At 30.2% G+C, this 13,006-nt stretch overlaps 2 pseudogenes; both read left to right on the top strand.

Moving 5' to 3' along the window:
* The first annotated feature begins 1,478 nt into the window (after positions 1-1,478).
* LOC114389498 lies at positions 1,479-3,181 on the top strand (annotated as a pseudogene).
* Positions 3,182-12,144: 8,963 nt separating this feature from the next.
* Positions 12,145-12,806, top strand: LOC114389890 (annotated as a pseudogene).
* The last annotated feature ends 200 nt before the right edge of the window (positions 12,807-13,006 follow it).

Below are 13,006 nucleotides of genomic sequence, written 5' to 3' on the forward strand. Positions count from 1 at the left end.
CTCATCTTTGAAAACAAGAATGATTGAATATTGCTAATCACCTTAATGACTTTTTTTAATCATAAGGACAATTAGCCCCTATAAATTAGATTAAAAATCATGAGGGAAAACAGTCAAACTTACATATTCCACAACAAGAAGTAAAACAAAATCATAAACATGCCAATTATCATCTGAAGACATTTTATGGTTTGCAATGTTGTCTGGCACTTGATTTGCTTCCCGCAATACATGGTGCCACTAAAAAACACCTCCTCTGTCAAAGAATGAATGAATATTATGGGCAATACTATAGCAGAGGTTAGAAGCATGCTTCAGAACTGAAATCATTAGTTTGAATCACTCTCAACTAAAAAGTATTTGAAGCCCCTACTCCAAGCTATGGAGATCACAATACACATGGCTCATAATTCAGCCATTAAAACTAAAAAGACCCATATTAACAGAAAATGTGAAAATCATCAAAGAAGAAAATCCAGGATAATAGAGGCATCACAGTTCAATTTTAACTTATCAATAGGAGGAGATAGCCATTTAATATCCAGAGATATCATCAAACATCTCTCAAGTTTATTAAAATTAGAGATACAAAGCTTCCAACTCCTTTGACGTAGCATTTTTTTTAATGTTAGCTTCTATCTTATTGTCCTCTTTAAATAAATGATGTTTTTGTTGTCTTTTTTATATTATTTTACGCTTTTGCACTACTTCGACAACTAACTTTATTAAATATTTATAATTTATTAAGTTAATTTTTTTAATTTTTTGTTACCAGTTTCCAACTTTCAATTCTAATTAACTTTTTGGTTAGTTTTTCCAAATATAACATTCAATTACCAATTTTTTTTTTTAGTTTCAGGTAGTTTTGTGGGATATTCCATGTATCTTAATTTTGTTTCTATTTTTAGAATCACTTACCATATTAGTAGTGATTTTTTTTAAAGATTATTATAATCATTAACTTTATGTTATTGTATTTACGACAGTTAATCATCATCCTAATTATATACTAACTAGGAAAACTAATACTTACAATAATAAATCATGTATATAAATAATTGCTAATAGAAGTTTTCGTTTGGGGCCTAGCCCCTTTTTCTCCAGCAAAAAACAAAACATTACTAATATGCTTAATTAACAACTATTTTTTACGGCATGCAAATTAATAATTATTAATAAAAGTAATAAACTATTATTTAAATCATTGTAGAAAAAAAGTATATTTAAATTAAAAAAATTAACCGTATTAAATAATTTTAAAGAACGTATGCAGAAATGACCATGCCAATATTAAACTGCCATCAAAGAATATTATTACAGGATGTGCAGACGATCTTAATTGGAATTCAAAAACAAATCATGATGGTGATTCCCGGAGCAAAATTGTCTAGATGTTAACTTATTTCTGCTTATATAAATAAGTAAGCCGTAAGGGTAAAAGTATAATCGATCGTGTATTAAGTTTGGTTTATATTTGGATGTAACACATTGATTTAGCATTAAAAATTAACATTGCAATGTCTGTCTCCGCCATCTTGCTGCTTGTTGGAATATTATCTTCCATTCGAGTACTAGAATTTACAGGTCCATACTTCTTTTGCTTTTGTCTTTTATTATCAGCAAATTAATATATTGATGATGGCACAAGGATTTTCTTAACACATATACAAAAGAAAACAAACCCATCATGCATGTTTCCCTGGTTAAGAGTCATTTAACCTCAATAAGGTAAATAGAAAGTAACCAAGCAAGCCACAAAGCCTTGGCTTAAAAACAGCCTATAAAAATGGGCCCTATACCAAAAAAAACCAATTAGTGAACCTACACACCACCTATCGCAAGAGCTTCTTTGTCTTCTTTCCTTTAATTCCTCCCAAAGCCTTTGCTGAGCCTCAAAGTCATAAAGGTGAGTATATGTTGCCAATTGTGATATGCTGCCACCCTTCCTTCCATATCCCGTCTAAACCAACACACTTTTCCACTCTCCTTTATGTTATATTACTATCCAACTTTTCTTTTTTACTTTATCACTATTCACTTGCACTTCTTTACCAAATATAATTAGTGTTAGCAATCTCATTTGTCTAACGCACAGATCTTCATATGTGTTTTAATTTTATATTTTGCAACACTATTTGTTCATGAATTTCATTCAATTTTTTACATGACATTATATATTTTATTTTATTGTTTCTATTAATGATGTCTTTATCCTCTAAGAGTTACTTAACTATTAGTCAAATGTTACGCAGCTGCACAAACACAAGTTGTAGGAATTTGCTATGGAGTAAATGGTAATAATCTACCATCAAAGCAAGAAGTTGTGGATTTATATAAATCAAAGGGTATATCCAGAATGCGCATATACTCTCCAGATGAAGAAACACTTCAAGCCCTTAGAGGTTCAAACATAGAGTTGACGATGGACGTGGCTGGAGAAACCCTTCAATCTCTAACAGATCCCAATGTTGCTACTGATTGGGTCCATCGTTATGTAACATCCTATTCACAAGATGTCAATTTCAAGTACATTGTTGTTGGAAATGAAGTTCACCCCAATTACGATGTTGCCCCGTACATTTTACCTGCCATGATCAACATCCAGAATGCAATTTCATCAGCCAATTTGCAAACCAAGGTGTCAACAGCAATAGACGCCACGTTGCTTACCAATTCCTACCCACCCAACAACGGTGTTTTCACCGCAGATGCAAGCCCATACATAGGGCCTATTATCAATTTCCTAGTGAAGAATGGAGCCCCACTTCTTGCCAACGTGTACCCTTACTTCGCATATGTTAATGATCAACAAGACATTAATCTTCCATATGCTCTTTTTACTCAGCAAGGAACCAATGATATTGGGTACCAAAACCTCTTCGATGCTATGTTGGATTCAATATACGCTGCTCTTGAGAAGATAGGTGCACCTAATTTGGAGATTGTTGTATCTGAGAGTGGGTGGCCATCTGCTGGCGGAGACGGAGCCTTGGTTGAAAATGCACATGCTTATTACTATAATTTGATAAGCCATGCCAATAGTGGGAGTGGAACTCCAAAGAGACCTGGTAGGCCTATACAAACATTTTTGTTTGCCATGTTTGACGAAAACCAAAAGCCAGGTGCGGAAACTGAGCGACATTTTGGTCTATTCAATCCTGATAAATCATCCAAATACTGACACATTTTGAATTGAAACGGATAGATATATGTTCTTAGGTTTAGTTTGGTACAACATAGGATCTTCCAAAATTTGAAAGATGGAAACTGGTGTATTTTGAAAATAATGTGGTCTTCTCGGGTCTTGAAGACCAAATGATATATAAGCTAGAGAACGTATAAGGCTAAATTGTCACAAATAAAAGGGAGGCCTTCCTTGACTTTCTCCTTGTTATTGTGTCAAGTACACGGTCGACACAACAATAAGAAAAACTTAAAAAGATATTGATTTTTTTTATCCTTAAATAAGAGTTATATATTGAATTGTTTTATTAGCATATGTACTCTTTTTTACTTTAAAAATTAATTAAAATTGTTGATAGGTCTAAAATGTAAATTTTAATTATTTTATTTTTAGGTCGATATTGGTTAAGTAATAAAAGAATATTTAAATCACGGTAGAAAAAAGTATAGTTAAATCAAAATTTTGTGCAGGTAACTATTAACTATATTTGACATATCATCAGTATCTTGTAATAAATATTCCTTCATGAAAAATATATATGGTTGGATCTTAATTGGAATTCAAAAGCAAATCATGATAGTGATTCGTGGAGCAAGATTGTCTAGATATTAGCTTGTTTCTGCTTATATAAATAGGTAAGCCATAAGGGTAGAAGGATAGTCGTGTGTTAAGTTTGGTTTATAGTTGGGTATAACACATTGATATAGTAGTTAAAAATTAACACTGCAATGTCTGCCTCTGCCATCTTGCTGCATGTTGAAATATTATTGTCCAGTTGAGTACTAGAATTTACAGGTCTATACTTCTCTCGCTTTCTTTCCTTTTTTATCAGGAAATAAATAAATTGATGATGGCACAAAGGTTAGCATAACCCATACAACAGAAAACAAACCCATCATGTATCCCTGGTTAATAGTCATTTAACCTCAATAAGGTATATAGAAAGTAACCAAGACAAACCAGCCACAAAGCCTTGGCTTAAAAATAGCCTATAAAAATGGGCCCTATACCAAACACAAATCAGAAAACCAATTAAAAAAACTTGAAAAGATATTGATTTTTTAACCATAAATAAGAGTTATAGATCGATCTTTTTTGTTAATATATGTATTATTTTTTACTTTAAAAATTAATTAAAATTTGTTGATGGGTCTAAAATGTAAATTTTAATTGTTTTATCTTTAGGTCAATATTGGTTTAAGTATAATATGGAGGGATCAATTAGAAATGAAGGTCTTCAATTTGGTTGCAAATGAGTAATAAGCTTCACAGGCTTGGATGGGAGGATTTTCTAGAAAATTAGAGCATAATTACCTTTCTATCCCATTTTTCATCTTTATTTAATGAATTCAATTTCATCTCATTCGTCAACTCTATATTATAATAACCTTCCTATCAAGCATAGATTGTATTACAAGTCATAAAACTTATAGATAAATCTATATTTTATTCTATCATTTTTTTACCTATAATTTAGGAGTTAGTCTTTGCCTTGTTTAATTTAGAATAAAAAATACATAAATCAAATAAGAAAGCAAAAGAATTCACAGCTCAAATGTTATAATTATTATTAAATTTGAATGAGCTAATTACATTAGTTGATTATATATACACAGTATATATATATATATATATATATATATATATATATATATTATTCTTGTATGGTATTAAATATTTTCTTTTAGTTTTTTACAATTTTATTAATCATCTCTTTATAAGTGTTTTTAACTGTCATAATTATTTTTATGTAAAATTTAAATTAAATATTTATAATAGAATGTATCAGTTGTTTTTTAGCAAAACACAAAGCAACTATTAATGATCAGATCCACTTCAAGCTTATTAGGTGGAAACTCAGTTTCTGCATTTGTAGTTTTTTTTTTTTTTTTACTTTGTTCTCTCTTTTACTATTTTTTTTTTATGATTTTGTGTTATCTTTTAACAAAAAGATAGTTTGAATTTAAATTTAAAATAATATTTATTTCAGTTGCGTTTTCCCTGATTATCTTATTTTGGATTTGAAATCAGTTGTTGGTTATGAAAAATATTAATATCTTACAATAATTAATTGTTCAACAATCCTTGGTGCTGCTTGGGAGAAAATCTATTATGAACATGAAGGGATGAATGAAACATCGTTGCTGGAGATGGGATAAGGGAAGTTTCTAAGTTGCTGAAATATAGCAGTACAAGGGGTAGTTTTTTAAATTAGGTTATCTAAATTTACGGTTACTTTTAGATATTTTTTTTAACTTATTGCACTTTGAGCATTCAACAACACATTCAACACAGTTTTGTTGCCTACTCTTGGTACATCCGAAGAACGGAGACCACAAGTGGGGAATGACAATTGAAAAAATAAGGCGGAAAAAAAGTGGGTCAAAATTTAGATTATGTAACTTCTAATTTTATAGTTTTTTTTTACTTCTCTCCAAGAAAAAATTGTTTAAAAGGTCAACAATTTGTAATCGAAAGAGAAGGAGAGAGGAAATATAAGGTACGTGTTTTTTTTTTTTTTTGCACTTTTGATTTTTCTTATGCAATTCTATTCATTCATTATCATAATTAGATCACACTACACATGCAGCTCACGTCGCTTACCTTATCCCTACTGCAATTCTATTTCGTTCTCATTGTTGCTTAATGAATAATTTTTATTACTAATGATGTTATCTGCTTTTTTTTATTGGCCTGTTGAATCAATTGTTTCCAAAATTTACATGAATCAACTAATCAAGTTATGGTAACATGGGTTAGCTAGGATGCCTATTACCATTAGAAAAAAAAATTGGCTATGATGAGGTATATGATTTTCCTCTCAAATGCTAATATATGGTTTTATGAATAGTAATTCCTTTCCATGTTTTCGTTCTTTTATATATATATATTATTCTTATATAATTAGCATTAAACTAGAATATTTTTTTATGGAAAAAATTCCTATGTGGCTTACTCCTTCATTCCTTCTGCATACTGGAGAAGGAGAAAATAATGTCAAAGGTTGAAGATTCCAAGTAAGGAACTTAGAATGCGGAGAATTCATAGAATCAAGCAAATAGAAGCTTTAGGGTTGTTCAATTTGGCCATTATTTCAAGGATAGAATTCAAGAGGCCAGGCAAAAGGATTAAAAGGAGGTCAATGATGATGATGAGGACTATGCACATGAATATTACATGAATATGAAGAGGGACTTAGATGAAACTCTTTAAGTCAAAATTACGAGCACGACAAATATGATGAGTTTGTTACTACAAATGATCTTAAGTCACGGAAAAGAAAGGTAACTCTTGAAAATTTTCAATATAATGATAATATACATTATTGTGTTAATAAATGAGTGGGGTGGTTTCTGAGTGGGAGTAAGATGTATATATATTGTGCATTAATGTTCTAGGTAACTTTTCAAAGCAAGAAACAATTTAGTTAAAAATAATGTACCTATGTAACATTGAGGTCTTTCTTTGGAAATTTGGTTCATTTTCTTGATCTATCTACATCTTGCTTAAAAAAAATTCTCAATAAAATTCACTTTTTCTTAAAAAAAAGTTAGTGATTACTTGTTTCATAAGTGTATCATTTGATGCTAGGAAGTTAAACTTGGAGAATTGGTTAGTTTCAATTGTAAATTATATATGTTATTTATGAATTAATCTATTCTTTTATTCTTTTAGGCGTGGAAAAATTAAGATATAATTTTTCCATTAAATATTCGGGCTTTGTTTACATTTATAGTTTATATTAGACACAAGTTTGACTTATATTTTATTTCTTATTTTTATGATTAATCGTTGTAATTGATAGATGATAAAATCATTGATATTGAATTTTAAAAGAGTCTATGATCATCCATCCATACACCACTCTCTTGAGAAACAAGTGAAGAAGTCTCTACCTAATGTGCATCTCATGCCTCAAAATTGACCAATGTAGAACAGGTTCAATCTAATGTAGGTACTTTTTTAGAATCATCTTCAATAAAAAAAATTATTATTAAAAATATTATAACTTATCTTATTTATTTTAGGTAAACATGTCATAAAGAAGGGACGTGGACATACAATAAATGCAAAATTTCAAAAGAAAAAGGAAAAGCTTATGGCAAAAGAAAAGGTATTGACATCCAATTTCCTCCAAAACATGCATATCCAGAAGATTAGAATTGGTTAATTAAAAACAAGTGAAGTGGTTCAAAATTCAGGTAAAGTTATTTTTATTATTTTGAACATAATTTTTTTAATAGGTTTATACTTATAATATAAAATCATTTATATATACTTTGATGTATGAAAGAAGCTAGGCAAACAAATCTAATCGAAGCAAGCAAGAAATAAAATCAATTATTGGCAAAAAATCAAATGTGCAAAAGGCATTTGAAATGGTAACATCTTTTAATATTTCGTATTAATTTTCTTATAAGTTATATAAAAGCAACTCATTTTTTATATTTTGTGATTATTTTTATATGAGATATGAAAGGTTGTTGAAATTTATAAATGCATTGTGCATTAGATTATACTGTTTTTGTATTATTTAGTTAGTTTTTTTTACTATATTTAATTTTAATAGAAAGAAAATTTAATATACGGTGAATGGTCAGATGCTATGGAGGTTTGGAAGGCCACACAAATGAGATCTAATGGAACTTGGTGCATTCCAAAAAGAGAAGAAATCATGGTAAAGAAAATTTTGATTTTAAAGTCTTGATGTTAATATTAGAATTATAGACATTAATTGTATTATGATATCATATCTAGTTATATTTTGTGAAATTTTTTAATTTCCATTCTTCAACTAGTAATGTGAAGATTTTAATGTCATTATGAAAATTATACATATTTTTTGAACATTGTATGGGAAACTTTGGAGAATATGTGGATGACATATATCAAGAGAAAATTTCAAAAGCTCTTGTACCAATTGTTGAACACAAATGAAGCAAAATCTTGAAAATGAAGTGAAACGCCAAATTGTGGACATAATGGAAAAGTTATCGGCCTCTGAATCACCTATTAACTCAAGTGCTCAGGTTAGTAATATAAAGCTCTTGCACTGAATATTTTCTTTTATGAATTATTATGTGATCATTTCTCTAAAACCAAAATACCAATTATTTCATTTTTATCAGATTTATTCTTTTCAATATTTATTTGCAGGTTTGAACTCACAAAGATACTACTTAATGTAATTTTAGAATTGAAACTTATAAAGATACTACTTTTTATTGTTATGTCAAGACTTTAATATTATAAGTTTTGTGATTGGTTCTATTATTTTTTATAAGAATTTAAAAATTTTATTAATGTATTTGAGTTACGTATTTTTGAATATTATTGTTATAGTTTATCGTTCAACATTTAATGAATTTGTTATACTTTAATGTAAACTTTGATTTATTTGATTTTTTTACTTTTATTTTAATGATATTTATTTTAGCATTTAAAAATAATTTTCTATGCATTATTGGTATATTTAAAAAATAATATAGTGATAATAAGATAATATTTTATTTTAAAATAGTAATAAAAATCATACTATTTGCAATTAGTAACTAGTTGTGACAAAAAAATTGACACTAATAACATTTGGTCATTAATTGTTTTGTCATTATAAGCTCTTATCCGACATTGGTGACGATTAAATAAAATACTAGTGACGATATTTGTTTTCACAATAAAATAGTATTTTCGTGACAACCAAAAATATCATCATTGTTATAACAGGGACTCGCGTATTAGTGACAACCAATAACAAATCAAAATATTGTCACAAAATATTTCTAGTGACGATTTTTTAAGTTTTTAATGAAAACTTTTTTCATCACAAAGATATATTTTCTTGTAGTGAAGAAAGCTATCGAGTGGGTTTTCCAAGAGTGATGATGATGATCAACATAGCAAGACTCTTAGGATCTCCATCACGGGTTGATCATTGATAAAGCTTGAAAGTTGTGATTTGCACATTAAAGGTGTATTCAATCCCATTTTGATTTCTTTGTAGGTTGCAATCTTGGTTAGGGTTACCAAGGGTTTTTGAGTTGATAGGGTTTCAACATTCAACATTTCTCTTGTAGGGTTAAAGAGAAAAGTAGATTGTTAAGGAATTACTTGTGCATAGAATTTGTACTTTAGTTTTCTAATAGTGGAATGTTCTAAGGGATCTTAGAACAATCAAATGTAGGTTTTCTTGAGGACGGAATCAATTTAAATTTTGTGTGTAATTTTTTTTCTTTTTCTAACACTTGGTTCTATGAATCAATCTTTATATTTGAATTAATATGTGTGGGCCATAAAACTTTGTTTTCTAAGGTTTTTGAATTCATTGGTTTATTGTGTTATTAATCTTTTATTGCGAGACTTTTTGAGAAAATCTTGATTTCATAAGGAGTTTGATTTTAATTTAATCTAAACAATGATTAGGTAAAAAAAATTGTCATAAGAACGATATATAAAGAAAGACAAAGAGAACAAAAGAGAGAGACAAAGAGTGGGAGAGAAATAAAGAACATAAGCACACATTGATGTGGGGGTGTGGCACCACCATGAGCTAAAAGGAGATCAATGGTGCAAAAGAGGATGTCAAGATCTAGTATGAAAATCTTTATCTCATGGTCCATATAGGGTCCAAAGAACAAATCACTTTAAAAAATCATTTGACTAGCATGTGAACCTTCAAGAAGCATAAAAAAGATGTCCTCTCGAAATCAATTTAGACTTTATTAGGAAAATTAATAGAAATATATCATGTTTTTATTTGTAATAAAGATACGATATATTTAACATATCCATAGAATTAATTAGTGATATTAGGAACATATATTTCCTTGTTTTCTTTTATTTAGATTCTAGTAAATTTATTTATGCTTATATATAGAGAAGTTATATGTAATCAAATGGGACATTATTATTGAATGACAAATTCAAGTTTTTTCAATTTGTCAATCTAGGTATTATATTATTTCAAATTAATGAGTTGTTGAACCTTGTTTGTTCCATCACATATGCTACATCATATTTAAAGCAGTTTGGATTTAACTAATTTTTCATTTATTCTTACTTTTATCAAATCTCTTATTTACCTATCCTTACGATAATTAATTAAATCAAAGATAATGTTTTATCATTTTTTATTAATAACACTTTAATTAATCTTGACATTTTTGGTTTAGAGTCATGATATCTAAACATTCATTTATTTTAAACACATCATCAACATGTCTTATTTCTTTTTATCTCTCTTCCTACCACCTTATAGCACCTGCATACATATTCTCTCTCTATCTCTCTCTTCTAGTTTTTACTCTCTAATTAGGTGTCAACTAGCATTTGGGTATCAAAATATAATTTTCATTTGTTTTAATGACAATGGAAGATGTGTCAATGGCACATTTAAATTAATTACATGGGTTCAATGAAATTTTCCTATTCCCAATTATCTTTTTTAAATTACGCATCGAAAACTTAATTAAAATAAAATAAATTTAATTAACATATTAGAATCAATTAAAATTCTAACAACTATGTAATTATAACTAAAATCATCATAATTTTTTGAACATTTGCTCCCTTTCATGATATAATCTTACACTGTTAGTTTGCAACATAATCTCAATTGCAATTAAATTTCTACATAGGCTGCCAAAACAAATCTTCATAAAACTGACACAAAAATCATACATATTATCTTAAATAAATTTTCTTAACTAAAATTATATTTTTTACTATATTTATTTCAATGAATAATAAAAAATATATTAAAAAATATGTTTCTCACATTTTTCCAATCTCTTTAAAAAAACATTTTTCCAATCAAATCAAAATAATAACATGAACTTTAGTAACACTCAAAATATATAAAGTAATAAATAGATGATTGGATGATAAATAAATAAATAAAAACCAATTATTGTCAAATTTGAAGAGAAAATTAATTTTCTTAAACAATCTCCACAAAAGCTTGTGTGTTACAAGGTACGGGTAGATGCCAAATTTGCTTGAAAACATGTTCCTCATCCTGTTCAAAATTATATAACAACAAAAAATCATAGCATTCTTGAGAGAGTATTGCCCTGTAATGCAATTTTTCAAGATTTTCACATCCTCCCCATCTTGTATCAATTGTACGTACCCTATCTACCTCCTTCCTAAAGCTATCTACCAACACCTTCTCCCACTCAAACTGTCACGTCCATTCCTCTCCCCGCCATAAACCCACCTCCTCCACCAAAGCCTTATTTTGCTCTGAATTTGCAAATAGCCTTGGATATTTCTCCATCAATGAAGCTTCACTGAGCCATTTATGATATCTTTTTCCCTTTTCCAACCTTCCATACCATGTTATCCTCAAACCAACGACCATTCTCCTCACCTCCACACACCAACCATAGATCCCACCACCACCAAGATTCCTTCCCCACTAATCTATGTTGCCTCCCCTAGCTCCACTCATCATACTTTGACCTAATAATCCTACACCATAAGCTCTCTTTTGACATGCTCGTCCTCCACCTCCATTCACTACTAAAAATAACGTATTCCACGACACACATTTAAAGTCGGTCCTCACAAAACCGCTTTTGTTTGGGGATAATGGCAGTTTTGTAAATATCGACAAAATTTCAAAGACGGTTTTACCAAACCGCCTTTATTTTATAATATTCAAATACGGTTTCAAGAAAAACCATCTTTAAACTTGTGCAATTTTAAATTTTAAATTTGAATCCTGCTGACTCTTCCTCTCCTCTAGTGACTCTCCTCTTTCCAATGCCTCTTTCCTCTTCCCAACAATGCCTTCTCCCCTCCTTCTCAAGAAAACGCATCCCGTCTTTCCTCTTTCATGTGCCTCTTTCCTCTTCCCAAACCCTGAAAGAATAAAACTGTAACGAGAGCCACTAAAACGAGAAAGCCATATCTCTTTCTCACACTGACACACTCTCTTCTTTTGTTATTCCTTCCTCGTCATGGAGTCGCGAGTGCGGTCATGTGTCGGAACCTTGTCCTCCCTCCCTCACCTTCGCAAGCCACCGCGGGAGGTCGGTGCCGACCCCTCCCTCGTAACTATGAAGGTCGTGGGCTCCATGGAGAACGGCGGGAACCTGTTTTGGGGGAGGCAGTTGCGCCCAGAGCTCTGCTCGTAGGCGCTGAAGAAGGAGATCGTCCTCCTCCAGCCATGCCTCGCCGCCGCCTCCTCGTCGGTCGAGGGCAATGATTCCGGCAGGTGAGGTCCGTTTCATCCATTTTGACTCAACGAACTTGGCCACGTCACTATCCTAACTAATGTCATTCAATTTTTTCATTTTATAATTATTATTATCACAGAGAAGCAAAGGTTGCTCCGGTTGGGTTTTTCAAGAAGTATCCGGCTCTGGTGACAGGACTCTTCTTCTTCACGTGGTACGTCACATGACTCTGTTTTGTGTCTCTTATATACGTTCCCTAAGCTTAACTTTTAACCACTTAACTGTGTTCCATGAGGAATAGATAGACTTTTATGTGTGGTTGTGATCGTTCCAGGTGTTGAAATTATGGTTTTGTCCTTTTTCTTTTCTGATGCAGGTACTTCTTGAACGTGATTTTCAACATCCTTAACAAGAAGATCTACAATTACTTCCCCTATTCATAGTAAGTTATAGCGATTATGTGTATTTTCAACTTTGTATGTTATTAGCTCATGAATTTCATGTCTTGATGTAAATTGTGATTGGATCCGTGAAATGTTATGCGCAAACATGTTTCTCTATCCTTTGTTAAAATCGGTTGTTAAGTGAATAGTTTTTTTTTTTTCTGAATTATGAATAAGGTTAATTTAAGGAGATATCTTGA

The sequence above is a fragment of the Glycine soja genome, chromosome 16 (genome assembly GCF_004193775.1).
Source record: "Glycine soja cultivar W05 chromosome 16, ASM419377v2, whole genome shotgun sequence".
Classification (NCBI taxonomy): domain Eukaryota; kingdom Viridiplantae; phylum Streptophyta; class Magnoliopsida; order Fabales; family Fabaceae; genus Glycine; species Glycine soja.